Source organism: Macaca fascicularis, chromosome 4 (genome assembly GCF_037993035.2).
Source record: "Macaca fascicularis isolate 582-1 chromosome 4, T2T-MFA8v1.1".
Lineage (NCBI taxonomy): Eukaryota > Metazoa > Chordata > Mammalia > Primates > Cercopithecidae > Macaca > Macaca fascicularis.
Genome location: NC_088378.1, coordinates 105,599,274 through 105,612,530, shown reverse-complemented (window position 1 = coordinate 105,612,530; position 13,257 = coordinate 105,599,274). Strand labels below are relative to the sequence as shown.

Sequence of the window (13,257 nt, the reverse complement as noted above, 5' to 3'; positions counted from 1 at the left end):
AAGGTTGTTTGTTAATGTGTGACATCAATAGAGCTAATATATACCAGCCCAATAAATGCTGAGGAGATTGTACTATGTAAATGACTTTCTACTTTCTATTAATTCCATACCACAGACCGCTTAGAAAAAAATAAGGAAACTTCTACTGCTCTCTCTCTCTCTCTCTCTCACTGTATGTGTGTGTGTGTGTGTGTGTGTGTGTATGTATGTGTATATGTGTGTGTATATATATATATACACACACACACACATACACTTTTAGTAGCTTAGCACCAAAAGTCTTCCTCAAAGCATATATATATATATATGTATATGCTTGATGTGTGTGTGTGTGTATGTGTGTGTGTGTGTATATATATGTGTGTGTGTGTGTGTGTGTATATATATGTACATATATATATATATATGCTTTGAGGAAGACTTTTGGTGTTAAGCTCCTAAAAGTATCACAATTCTATCATTGAGATATGAGGGAAGCAAAGGTGATAGCTCCAAGTTTTTCTTCCTCAGTAATAAAGTTGCTACAGCTGGGGGTTTAGGTGGGAATGGAGGAATATATTGGTTGTCAAAGGTCTTAAAGGAGAGGAGAACAACAGATTTCCAAAAGATGGTTCACAAATCATACAATGTGAAATGAACTCAGAAAGAAGGGTAATTAGGTTGGTAATTACGAAGGTTTTTTTAAGTGGAGAAGTAGCCAAGCAAATGAATACTATAAAAGCACCTATAGTTGAACTCAAAATCGAAAATCCAATTTTGATTATGATGGATGTTTTATATAAGAAAAATACATTTAAAATTGATCTCTCTCCAATTACGTTTTTACATATATCATTTCTGCCATTCATTTTTTCCCTTACATAGAAAGATTAGAAGAAACTTGGCCTTACAAAGACAGAGGTTATGGTTTGAAATCCTTCTCTACTATTTACTGAGTTTGTTTGTTTTTGTTACTTGGCCTCTTGGAGTTTTCATTCTCACATTATTCTGGAGTTATTATTAGAGTAGCATAAGAACGCACATGCAGGCACTCAGTGGTACTGAATTACTTTTCCTTATAAAAGAAAAATTGCATGGGACACTTGTTAAAGATGGCAAGGTAGATTTTTCATCTAAATATGGGAGAGGGACTATTGCAACAGGAGAGAGAGATTGAACGCAATTCTGCAGAAAGAAAAAGTGAATGCTGGAGAGAGCCAATGGAACATTGCTGGTCCTAGAGGGAGGTTGGTCAATGTGATAGGCCATCTGTGTCTTGCTGATTAATAGACTCTGACCCTCCCACAGAGACTAGAAATAGGGGCACTGTCTTCTTTATTCGTTTTTTTAAGTTTTAATTTTTATGGATATATAATAATTGTATATATTTTCTGGGGTACATGTGAAATGTTGATACAGGCATACAATGTGTAATGATCAAATCAGGGTAATTGGGATATCCATCACCTCAAGCATTTATCACTTCTTTGTGTTAGGAACACTCCAATTCTACTCTTCTAGTTTTTGAAATATACAATAAATTATTGTTAACTACAATCACTGTATTGTGCTACTGAACACTAAATCTTCTTCCTTCTAACTGTATTTTTGGGCCATTAACCATCTCCTCTTAATTACCCTCTCCCTATTAGCCTACCCAGCATCTGGTAACCATCATTCTAATGTCTGTCTTCATGAGATCAATATTTTTAGCTCTCACATTTAAGTGAGAACATGTGATATTTGTCTTTTTGTGCCTGGCTTATTTCACTTACCATAATGTGCTCTAGTTCCATCTATGTTGTTACAAATGATAGGACTTCATTCTTTTTTGTGGCTGGATAATATTCCATTTTGTATTAGTATGACTTTTTAAACTATTCATCTATTGATGGATACTTAGGTTGATTCCATATTTTGGCTATAGTGAATAGTGCTGCAATAATGTAAGAGCTCAGATATCTCTTCCATACACTGTTTTCTTTTCTTTTGAAAATATACCCAGCAGTTAGATTACTGTTTCATATGGTAGTTCTACTTTTAGTTTTTTAAGGAGCCCCCATACTGTTCTCCACAGTGGCTGCACAAATTTACACTCCCAATAACAGTTTAAGAAGATTCCCTTTCTCCACATCCTCACCAGCTTTCATTATTGCCTGTCTTTTGGGTAAAAGACATTTTAACTGGGGTGAGATGATATTTTATTGTAGTTTTGGTATGTGTTTCTCTGATAATTAGTAATGTTGAACATATTTTCATAAGCCTGTTGGCCATTTTTTGTGGTTTCTTTTGAGAAATGTCTGTTCACATCTTTTTTTCACTTTAATTGGATTATTTGGTCTTTTGGGTTTTTTGTTTTGTTTTGTTTTTGTTTTTGTTTTTGCTATTGAGTTGTTTGAGTTCCTTATACATTCTGGTATGGGTAGTTTGCAAATATTTCCTCCCATTCTTTTGGGAGCTGTCTCTTCAACTTTGTTAATTGTTTCCTTTACTTTGAAGAAGGAAGCTTTTTAGCTTGATGTTGTCCCATTTGTCTATTTGCCCTTACTTATAGGGTGTTACTCAAGAAATCCTTACCCAGAGCAATGTCTAGTAGTTCTGTAGTTTCAGGTTTTACATTTAAATATTTGATCCATTTTAATTTGATTTTTGTGTGTATGGCAAGAGATAGGGGTCTAGTTTCATTCTTCTCCATATGGGTATCCAGTTTTCCCAGCACCATTAATTGAAGAAACTATCCTTTCCCCATTGTATGTTCTTGGCAACCCCATAAAAAAATGCGTCTAGTCTAAATACATGGATTTATATCTGGGTTCTCTATTCTATTTCATTAGGCTATGTGTCTGTATTTATGTCAGTACTATGATGTTTTGGTTACTATAGCTTTGTAGTATCATTTAAAGTCAGGTAGCATGATACCTGTAGCTTTCTTTTTTTGTTCAGATTTTCTTTGACTATTCTGAATCTTTTGTGGTTCCATATAAATTTAAGGATTTTTTTTCTATTTATGTGAAGGCTATCATTGGTATTTTAATAGGGATTGCACTGAATCTGTAGATTTCTTTGAGTTTTGTGGACATATTAACAATATACCAAAATTAGACAAAGACTTAAAAAAAAAAGGAAACTATAGAACAATATCTCTGATGACTATACATGCAAAAATTCTCAAAAATACTAGCAAGTTGAATTCAACAACACATTATAAAATGATTCATCACGATCAAGTGAGATTCATCCCAGTGATGCAAAGATAGTTTAACATACACAAATTAATAAATGTCATTTATCACACAGGATGAAGGACAAAAACTATATGATCATCTCAATAGGTGCAGAGAAAACATTTAATAAAGTTAAAAATTCCTGAATGATAAAACTCTTAACAAGCTGGATATAAAAGGAACATAGTCCAACACAATAAAGGCCATATATGAAAAATTCACAGCCAGTATCATACTAAACAAGGGAAAACTAGAAGCATTTCCTCTAAGATCATGAAACAAACAAGGATGCCCACTTTTACCACTTTTATTCAAGATAAAACTGGAAGTCCTAGCAAGAGCAATCGAAAAAGGGAAAGAAATAAAGGACTTCCAGATTGGAAATTAAGAAGTCAAATTATCCTTATTTGCAACAGATTATATGATCTTATATTTAGAAAAATCTGAATACTTCAAGAAACTATTAGAACTGATAAACAAATTTAGTACAGTCACGGGATACAAAAGCAACATTAAAAACCAGCAGCATTTACATATGCCACTAGCAAACAATCTGAAACAGAAGCTGAGAAAGTAATACAAATTACAATAGCTACAAATATTAATAAAATATCTAGCAATGCACTTAAAGAAGTGAAAAACTCTACCATGAAAACTATAAAACATTGATGAAAAATATTGAAGAGGACACAAGTATTGAAGAGATAGTCCATGTTCATCAGTTGTCACTATCATGATGATAACATTTCAAAGTGATAGCCTCCAGATCCTTGAGAAGGACATTCTTGGTTTTAGAAGATTTACATTTCAATGGTGCAGAGATGTAGAAAGATTTTATTTATAATTATAAGTTTTCTAAAATACAATTGATTCTTGAACAACATGAGTTTGAACTGCACAGGTCCACTTATAAGCAGATTTTTTTCGATAAACATATTGGAAAAAATTTATTAGAGAGTTGCAACAATTTGAGAAAACTTGCAGATGAGCCACCTAACCTACAGATATTGAAAGTATTAAGAAAGAGTTAGTTTTGTCATGAATGCACAAAATATATGTAGATATTAGTCTATGTTATCACCTCCTGCCATAAAATATACACAAATCTATTATAAAAATTTAAAATTTATCAAAACTTATGCATACAAACACAGATTATATTCAGCTGAGAGAAATGTAAATATGCAGTATTAAATTATAACTGCAAAAACTTAACTGCATTTCATACTGTACTACTGTAATAATTGCATAGCCACCTCCTTTTGCTTTTGCAGCGAGCTCAACTGTTACTAGTATCTACTGAAAACAGTATGTGACTCTAATCATCTCAGAAAACTAGTCTTATCTCTCGAGTAAATTGCATATTGCATTAAAAAGTGATTTCTTGTGGTTCTTGCATATTTTTCATCATGTTTAGTGCAATATTGTAAATCTTGAATAACACCATGGGGCCCATACAAAGCACCACTAGTGATACTGGGAGAATAAGAGAAGCGTTATGACATTACAAGAAAAGTTGAATTTCTTGATATGTACCATAGATTGAGGACTGTAATTGTGGTTGCCCACTATTTTAAGATAAATAAATCCAGTAATGACCATTGTAGAAAAAGAAAATAACTCATGAAACTGCTGCTATGACAATAGGCACCAAAAAAAAAAAAAAATCAGTTTCTTTGCAAAGTATTTTTTCATCTCATAGTGAAAATTCAGCTTTTACCTAGATGCAGAATTGCTGTAAGGAAAGCATATCTATGGACTCTAATATAATTCAAGAAAATGCAAAGTCATTGTATGACAACTAAAAGCAAAAAGAAGGTGAAGCATCTGAAGTTGAATAGTTTAATGTAAGTAAAGAACGGTTTGATGCTTTTAGAAAGAGATTTAGCTTTTAAAAATGTCTGGATAATAGCAGAAGCAGCTTCTGCTGACCAAGAGGCAGCAAACAAGCTTTCAGAGACCATGAAGAAACTCCTTGAAGAGAGAATATCTGCCTGAACAGGTTTTTAATGTAGATGAAAGTCTCCTATTCTGGAAAAAAAAAAAATGCCGTGAAGGATATATATTAGTAAGGAAAGGAAGCAAGCTCCAGGATTTAAGGCTGTAAGTGATAGGCTAATTCACCAGTTTTGCAAATGCAGTTAGGTTTATGATCAGGACTGCCATTATCTATAAAGCTACTAATTTCCTAACTTTGAAGGGAAATTATAAACACCAGCTGCCCGTCTCTTGGTTCTGTAAGAAGAGGACCTAGAGAATGAGAACATTTTTCTTCTGGATTGGTTCCATTGGTGTTTTGTCCCCGAAGTCAGGAAGTACCTTGATAGTAAGGGACTATATTTTAAAATTCTCTTGATAATCGAACATCGAACAATACCGCTGGCCATCCACAACTCCATGAGTTTAACACTGAAGGCATCAAAGTGGTCTGTTCATCCCCAAATATAACGTCTGTAATACAGCCTCTAGATGTAGGAGTCATAAGAATCTTTAAAGCTATTACACGCGGTACTCTATGGAAAGAATTGCCAACATTATAGAAGAGAACCCTGTAGGAAAGGATTGTCGACATTATGAAAGAGAACCCTGTAGAGAGAACATCGTGAAAGTGTGGAAGGATTACGCCATTGAAGATGCCATCGTTGTTATAGAAAAATCCTTGAAAACCGTCACGCTCTAAACAATCAATAAATTCCTGCTGGAGAAAACTGTGTCCATATATTGCGCATGTCTTCACATGTCTTCACAGGATTTATGACAGAGCGAATCAAGGAAATCATGAAAGAGACTGGATGTGGCAAAACAGGTGGAGAGTGAAGAATTTCAAGATACGGATCTTGGAGAAATTTCAGAGCTGAGAGACACCACTCCAGAGGAATTACATAAGACATCTTGATGGAGATGAGTGCTTCCAAACCAGTGCCAGACAATGAGGAAGAGGACTTAGAAGTAGTGCCAGAAAACAAATTGACATTAGATAATAATTGATATTATTTTCACAATTTTGCCAGACTGAATGTAGCAGTTAATAGTACAAAACTTGGCAGAAAGTTTTGATTATTCCACACTGCTTTTGGCTTCTTTTACAACATGGATCCTTATATGAGATGAACACTGAAACTAAAGCAAATGGTGGAAGAAAAACTGGTGCTGTATAGGAACATTTTTAGAGAAATAAAAAAGCAAAAAAAATCAGACAGAAATTACGATGCATGTCCTTAAAGTTACACAGACTGTGCCTGCCTCTTCTGCCTCCCCTTCCACCTCCTCTGCTTCTTCCGTCTCTGTCACCCCTTACACAGCAAGACTAACAGCCCCTCTTCTTTCTCCTCCTCCTCAGCCTACTCAACAGGAAGACAACAAGGATGAAGACCTTTATGATGATCCACTTGCACTTCAAATTTGTTCAGGCTGAAGGGAAAAGTAAAGCCATTTTGGTCACCCTTCCTTTTGCTGGCTATGTCCTGCATTCCCGCCCATTCAGCAATTTTTTTTCTCACAGTTTTGGCATCTATTAAATTCTCTGCACATCATCCAATCCCTTTAAAATCCACCTAATCTCAAACTTAAAAGAACATTTTTTTTTTTTGCTCATTTTTACTCCATGTCTTCACTCCTACACAATCATAGACATTACTTTAAAATTGCACGTAGAACTGACCTATGTCTGAAGAATTCTGTTTTCAATGGAATGTCTGGGCAAAGTGGCTTTTATTTTTTAAGAGTTAGGGATTTTGATTAGTAATTAAATAGGATTTCATGTGTAACTTAGTAGTAATCACCTTCTGTGAAGTATGATTCTTCTCTAAAAGATATTTTCCTTGACCACAGAGTGCTTTCTAAAACTCGAAGCCTCTTTTTTTCATTAATAGCTCTCGAGGATCCAAGTCTATTATAAGACCACCTTATACTTTTAGTTGCTTTCAACTCTTCTTTCTCTTTTTCTTCTTCCAATAATCTTATTCTAGGCAAAAATTTCAACCAAAATACAAGGTTGTTGTTTTTTTTTTAAAAAAAAAGAGGTTATATAATTATTTTCTAATTTCCAAGTTGAACAAAATTTTTATCACTCTTGATTTATAACTGAATTGTAAAGAAACTCAGACTTTTTAAATCCTTGGGTTGCTGATATTGCAGGTTTTCTCCTAAAAATTATATTGAGTGAATAATTAAATCATCATGGAAAACTCCATTTATTTTCTACAGCCTTAGAATTAAGACAAAAATATAACGTCCACATTACCTAAGTACATTCAATAAGTTCAAGTCCCTGATTCTAGGACTTTAAAGACTTGCACAGAAACATAAATTTAAAAGTTCTTTCCTTTCCTGTGTATTTCTCAAAGTCTGCCTACTAGTAGTAAGAATATCGTAAAATTAGAATCCTAATTAAAATGTAACCACATAGCTTAGTTGCTGCAATTTTCTGTCTTCTTTATGTTTTAATTATAGTTAGCTACATTAAGCATAAGTAAGTCATCCTTTTGCTTCTTGGATAGTTATATTTTATCAGTCTCTTATGTCAAAGTTATATGTTCAATTATTTCTTCTACTGCTCTGTTTTTGCCATATCACATTCAATAGTTAACAGAATAGAATTTGGTGATAGATTGTATTCTTGACTCCTGCTCTGACTTGTGTCTTCAGAGACATAACCTTTCTTCTCTCAGTTTATCTGTCTCTAGAGTAAGGGTAGTTATTTCTATCAGCATTCTTTGTTTTCAAGGGATGTGCTAGTGTTTCTATTTTCTAAACAGTTTGCAAGCAAAGGGTTCTGGCTAATAACATTTTCTGGTCTCCAAATCTGTGGTGGACCATTCATGAATCTGTAATTTTCTTTTTTTTTTTTTTTTTTTTTTTTGAGACGGAGTCTGGCTCTGTCGTCCAGGCTGGAGTACAGTGGCCGGATCTCAGCTCACTGCAAGCTCCGCCTCCCGGGTTTACGCCATTCTCCTGCCTCAGCCTCCCAAGTAGCTGGGACTACAGGCGCCCGCCACCTCGCCCGGCTAGTTTTTGTATTTTTTAGTAGAGACGGGGTTTCACCGTGTTAGCCAGGATGGTCTCGATCTCCTGACCTCGTGATTCGCCCGTCTCGGCCTCCCAAAGTGCTGGGATTACAGGCTTGAGCCACCGCGCCCGGCCGAATCTGTAATTTTCAAACATTTAAGATGAAGTTTAGAGTCATATAAAAATATGGACTAAGAAGCTCAATGTGTCTGAGTGTGAATCTCAGCATGGCTCATTACATTTTACGGGACCATGAATATATTACTCTATTTGAGCCTCACTTTCTTCCCCTATATATAGTAATAATAACACATGGTAGTTCTTCCTAGAAGGACTATTGTGAAGGCTAGAAACAATACAGGTAACACTGTTAGCATAGTGCCTGGCAGATGGCAGCCACTTCAAACAAAACAAATAAGAATTTTATTATTGAAAATGTAATTTTCCTGAATTACACTAATCCTAAATATACTTAAGCAAATATACTTAAGACAAAGAAACATTGTTTATTTCTTCTGATTTTGTTAATCATATGGTGTTCAAATTGTTACAGTGCCACAAAGCTGTTATTACTCACGGTGATTATTATTATGTTACAAAATTTACTTTTTTGGCTAATAGAGATTGCTGATTTATACAGTGTGAGTTATTTCTTCATTGGAATCATGAGATAATTTTTCATTATATTAAGTTGTCACCCATCTGCTATGAAGGAGATGATCCTGATTTACTTTAAATATTTTTTCTAGAATTAAGATTAGATTTATACCCTTCTATGTGCAAGTCCCTTCACACTTATTATGGACCCAATTAAGGTTAGTGTATCAGAGTTCTGGTGAGGAGTGGGGGAGAAATAAACACAGTGAAAGCAAAGAGTCAACATAGGGACCAGACCTATAGCCATGGTCATGTTTGTGGAGCTCTAGCTAAAGAGGCTACCTGGACTCAGGCTCATGGAAATAATCCACACAGGGCTCTTTTCATAACCACAGAGCCTTCTCTTACTGTTTAAGCCCTCGAATATTCTATTATCATTGATTCTAAATGTAATCAGTCTTCCACATACATATGTTATGCATTTATGGATTAACAAACTGAAGATTAAAAATACCCCTGGGAAAAATATTCTGCAATGTTCCAAAAACCGAAACTTGAATTTACCATGCATAGAATACTAGGTTGAATCCAGGTTAATTAAGTGATGTGTAGGCATTGTATTGTATATTGTAAGTAATCTAAAGATAATTTAAAGTACATGGAAGGATATGCATGGATTATATGCAAATACTATGCCGTTTTATATAAGGGAGTTGAGCATCCCTGGATTTGGGTACCCATGAGGGTTCAGTAAGTAACCAATCCTTCATGGGTAGGGGGAAGCAACTGTATATGTAGTGTTGGGGTGAGGTGGGAGTTAGTAAGTTACTATGAATTTTCTCTTATACTATAGAAATTTAGAACATGTCAACAAATAATGCATCACCATCATAAAATTATCTACATAAGCCCAATGATGTCATGATATATTGCCATATAACACATAACTTCTTAAAAATCAAGACCACTAACATTTTTCTCCTGTTTTGCCTTTAATCCAAAGTCTTCAATCTCTGTCATACATAGCATAATGTGTTGTCTCTTCTCATTCATAGAAAAAATAAGAAAACTTCCTAAATCATGGATTCATCAAGTTGATAACCTATGTACTAGGCACAATAACACACAGAGAAATAAACTGGAAATAGATCTTTCTCAGGAAGCTTACATTAAGGGGAATAAGCCAGGTACATCAATAACTATAAATACTGCAATACAAAGAAAGTGCACATTCAGCCAGTAGTTTACTCATTCACTTAGCAACTAACTGTTTTTATTTCTAAATACAGGTCAGACTCACTACCTAATTCTGAGATTACAATGAACAGTGACAACAATGATAGCAAATGGAAAGTCTGCCTTTAGTATTTAATTCCTAATTTGTGTGTGGTGGGGAGTGAGGAGTGTGGGCAAACAATTAAAACAGCTGTGATAATACAGTGTGAAATGTACTAATGATATTTATGGGAGAGGACAGGGCCCAGTGGAACATGAAAAGGTGTATCGCAGATTTATGAGAGCAAGCAAGATTTCTCAGCGTATTCCATCATATTTGTTCCTATTTACCTTGAGATCATAGCCTCTTATTATAACCCCTAACACATTGCATTGCAATTCCTGCAACGCCTGGTGTACATGCCTGCTACATCCTTCTTCTCCCCTCTCTGCGTTTTGTGCCCAAGACATTATAGTAGCTTCATTTATTAAAGTAACTTCTTTTTTTTTTTGCTTCCAACAACTTTCTTACTTTCTCAATTATGCTCATATTCTGGTTTCAAACTAGAGTATGAAGTACAGTTGCATTACATTCTCAGTAACTGCTCCTTTTTGTTGACTGTTTTATTTGACTCTAAAAATCTATCCTGATGTCATTGTCTTCTATAAAGTTATGGTATTAAAGAACCAACCACAATGCAACCAATTTAAAGAGAGTGTTGTAGTTAAATTTCTTATGCATTTCAGAATCACATTTATGCCACATGCTGTATTTTAAGCAAAGATAAATATTTCCATGTTTACGTGTTCCACATTAAATATAAATCAGGTTAAAATATGAAAGTTCGCAGTCTTTCTGGCTTTTGAGTAATTTCAATATTGGTACATTTTGAGTCCTTGCAATATCTTATTTGAAATAACAGCCAAGGAGAGGTTTCATTATAAGCATAGCTCCTATATTTCTTTTCTTCACCCTTCCGTGACACTTTTGGAAATTCTGGTCTTGATCAGGTCTTGTCTTGATTTACCAGTTTCTCTGTATTCCTTTCAAATATCTCTTCTTCTTTTTATTTTTTCAGTTTTAAAAATTTGTGCTACAAACGGTAGGACATTTTTTTTTTTTCTCATGAGCCCTGCCACATCTTGGGTTCAAGATCTTTAATGAAGACACCAGAAGAATCACATGTCTAGTTGTTTAGTTTATTGCAGTAGCCCAGGCTAACTGGGCATCTCTATGGAAGAATTAGGCAAATGGCTAAAGGGTGTGACTGGCCAAATGTGACTCTATCTTTTCCACAGAGTCCCCATTCTCATGTAAGTGGATGAGGTGGGTTGATTCAAGTTATGTATTAAATGTAAAACTCAAGAGTAAATTCTGGTGGCAATATTATACCTAGACAACATGAAGCCTAGGAATCTAGATATGAATATGCTGGAAAGGCAGCAAAGAAAAAGGTGAGGATTTTGTTTAGCAAGAAGTTTTAGATGTCTAAGATCTGCTCCAGTTTAAGAATTTGAGATGATATAGACGTTTTTCAATTTAAGCAGATCCACTAAGACCATTTGGTATAAAGGATAGGAAATGAGACCTGGAATAAATCAAACTGTGTGAGTTTGAGTCCTGGCTCTGCCTCTACAGTGTGACTTTGGGAAGGTTACCTAATCTCACTGGACATGTTTTATTCACAATGAAATCTAAATAATAGTAATTACACTTACCTTTCCTGTTTAGCACAAGTATCAAATGAGGTACTGGGTATTAAATACTACGCAAAATCCACCACAGTTTACAAATATCATTTATTGCTAAGTTAAGGAAGAGATGGAGGAATTGAGGAAGATATGGTTCATAGTTCATTAAATGAAGTGTAAATATTTGGATTAATTTCAGAGCCGAGAAATGAACATAATTTATTCCAGTTGGTTCATAGATTGCATTTCCTAAGCACAGTATATAATAGTTTATCAATTAAAAGCATAATAATATGTGTCTACCTTCTACCAAAGGTAACATTTAGGTTTAATTTTGACTGTTATAGGAAAACACAAAAGAAGAGTGACATAGAAAAGATAAAAGAGTAGTAAAGGAAAGATAAAGGTTTATTTCATTCTCACAGAAATGTAGGTAGCTCCTGATCGTTAGGAACTAATTTCCTTCTAACTGATTTTTTTTTTCTCCCATACTAAATTTGAAATACCTACCTCAAGATTCAGGATGGCTGCTCCTGCTCTAGCCATCATGTAAACATTCCAGCTGACGACAAGGAGGAAAATAGAAAAAGAATATTCTCCAGAGTTGTACACACTGTTGTTGCTTACCTTTGACTGGCAGGAATTTAATCATATGACCTTAGCTAAAACCAAAGTTGGGAAATCCATTCTTTATTCTGGTGCCTCATGTGCCAACATCATATTTGTTACAGTTCTGTTATGAGAACAAGGAAAGAACAAATACTGGGGGAAGCCAGTCATCTCCACAACAACAGTGATTGGTGAACTCCCCTCACTTAATTACCAGTAAGCAATAGCATGTATATTGAAATGAAATTCCCATTGATATTATTTATAACAAAGTTATTTTCTTTTCACACAACAAATATTTATTGGATAAAACCTACATGTCAGATATTCCACTGGATCTAAAAGAAGGAACCAATTTTCTTCTTAGAAGCTATATTCTGTGAGATAAAAATAAAAATGAGAATTTTCAACAAGTAATGTGATGATAAAGACAAAGTGATTTTGAATTCATGGGAAAAAGTAAATGTTGTATTATTCTGAGATGCAATCATTATTTGCTGTAGTCATGCATTAAATTGCATCCTGAAAACCTGGAAGAATGCATCTTCCTCTCAAAGTGCTTCATTTATTACAAGGGAATATTTCATGCATTGAGAGGCTGTAATTGAGAACTGAATGTGAATCATAATCTGATTTCTCTTTGAAATATATACTTAGTATATTCAAGCTGAATTGAGTAAGATAGATAAGTAGGGCTTAGACAAAGACAGGTATTATTTATATAATATTAGCTTCATTTTAATATTATCAGTTATTTATAAGGTATTTGGTTCATTTGGAATCGAGTAGATTACGTATCAAGTTTCTCTTCCCTGTGGAATTCTGGCATTAATGCATGTAGTCATAGAGGGAGAACAATTTGCTAGATGTAATTGGATTCTCTTTCTTCTCTCTTTCTTGCTCCAGTACTAACTTTGACTATTGCCACACCTCT

The 13,257-nt window shown here is 34.4% G+C and overlaps 1 protein-coding gene across 4 annotated transcripts in view; it reads left to right on the top strand.

The window, feature by feature from the left end:
* Nucleotides 1-13,257, top strand: part of ADGRB3 (adhesion G protein-coupled receptor B3) — a 737,861-nt gene that overhangs the window by 644,160 nt on the left and 80,444 nt on the right. The window lies entirely within an intron of this gene.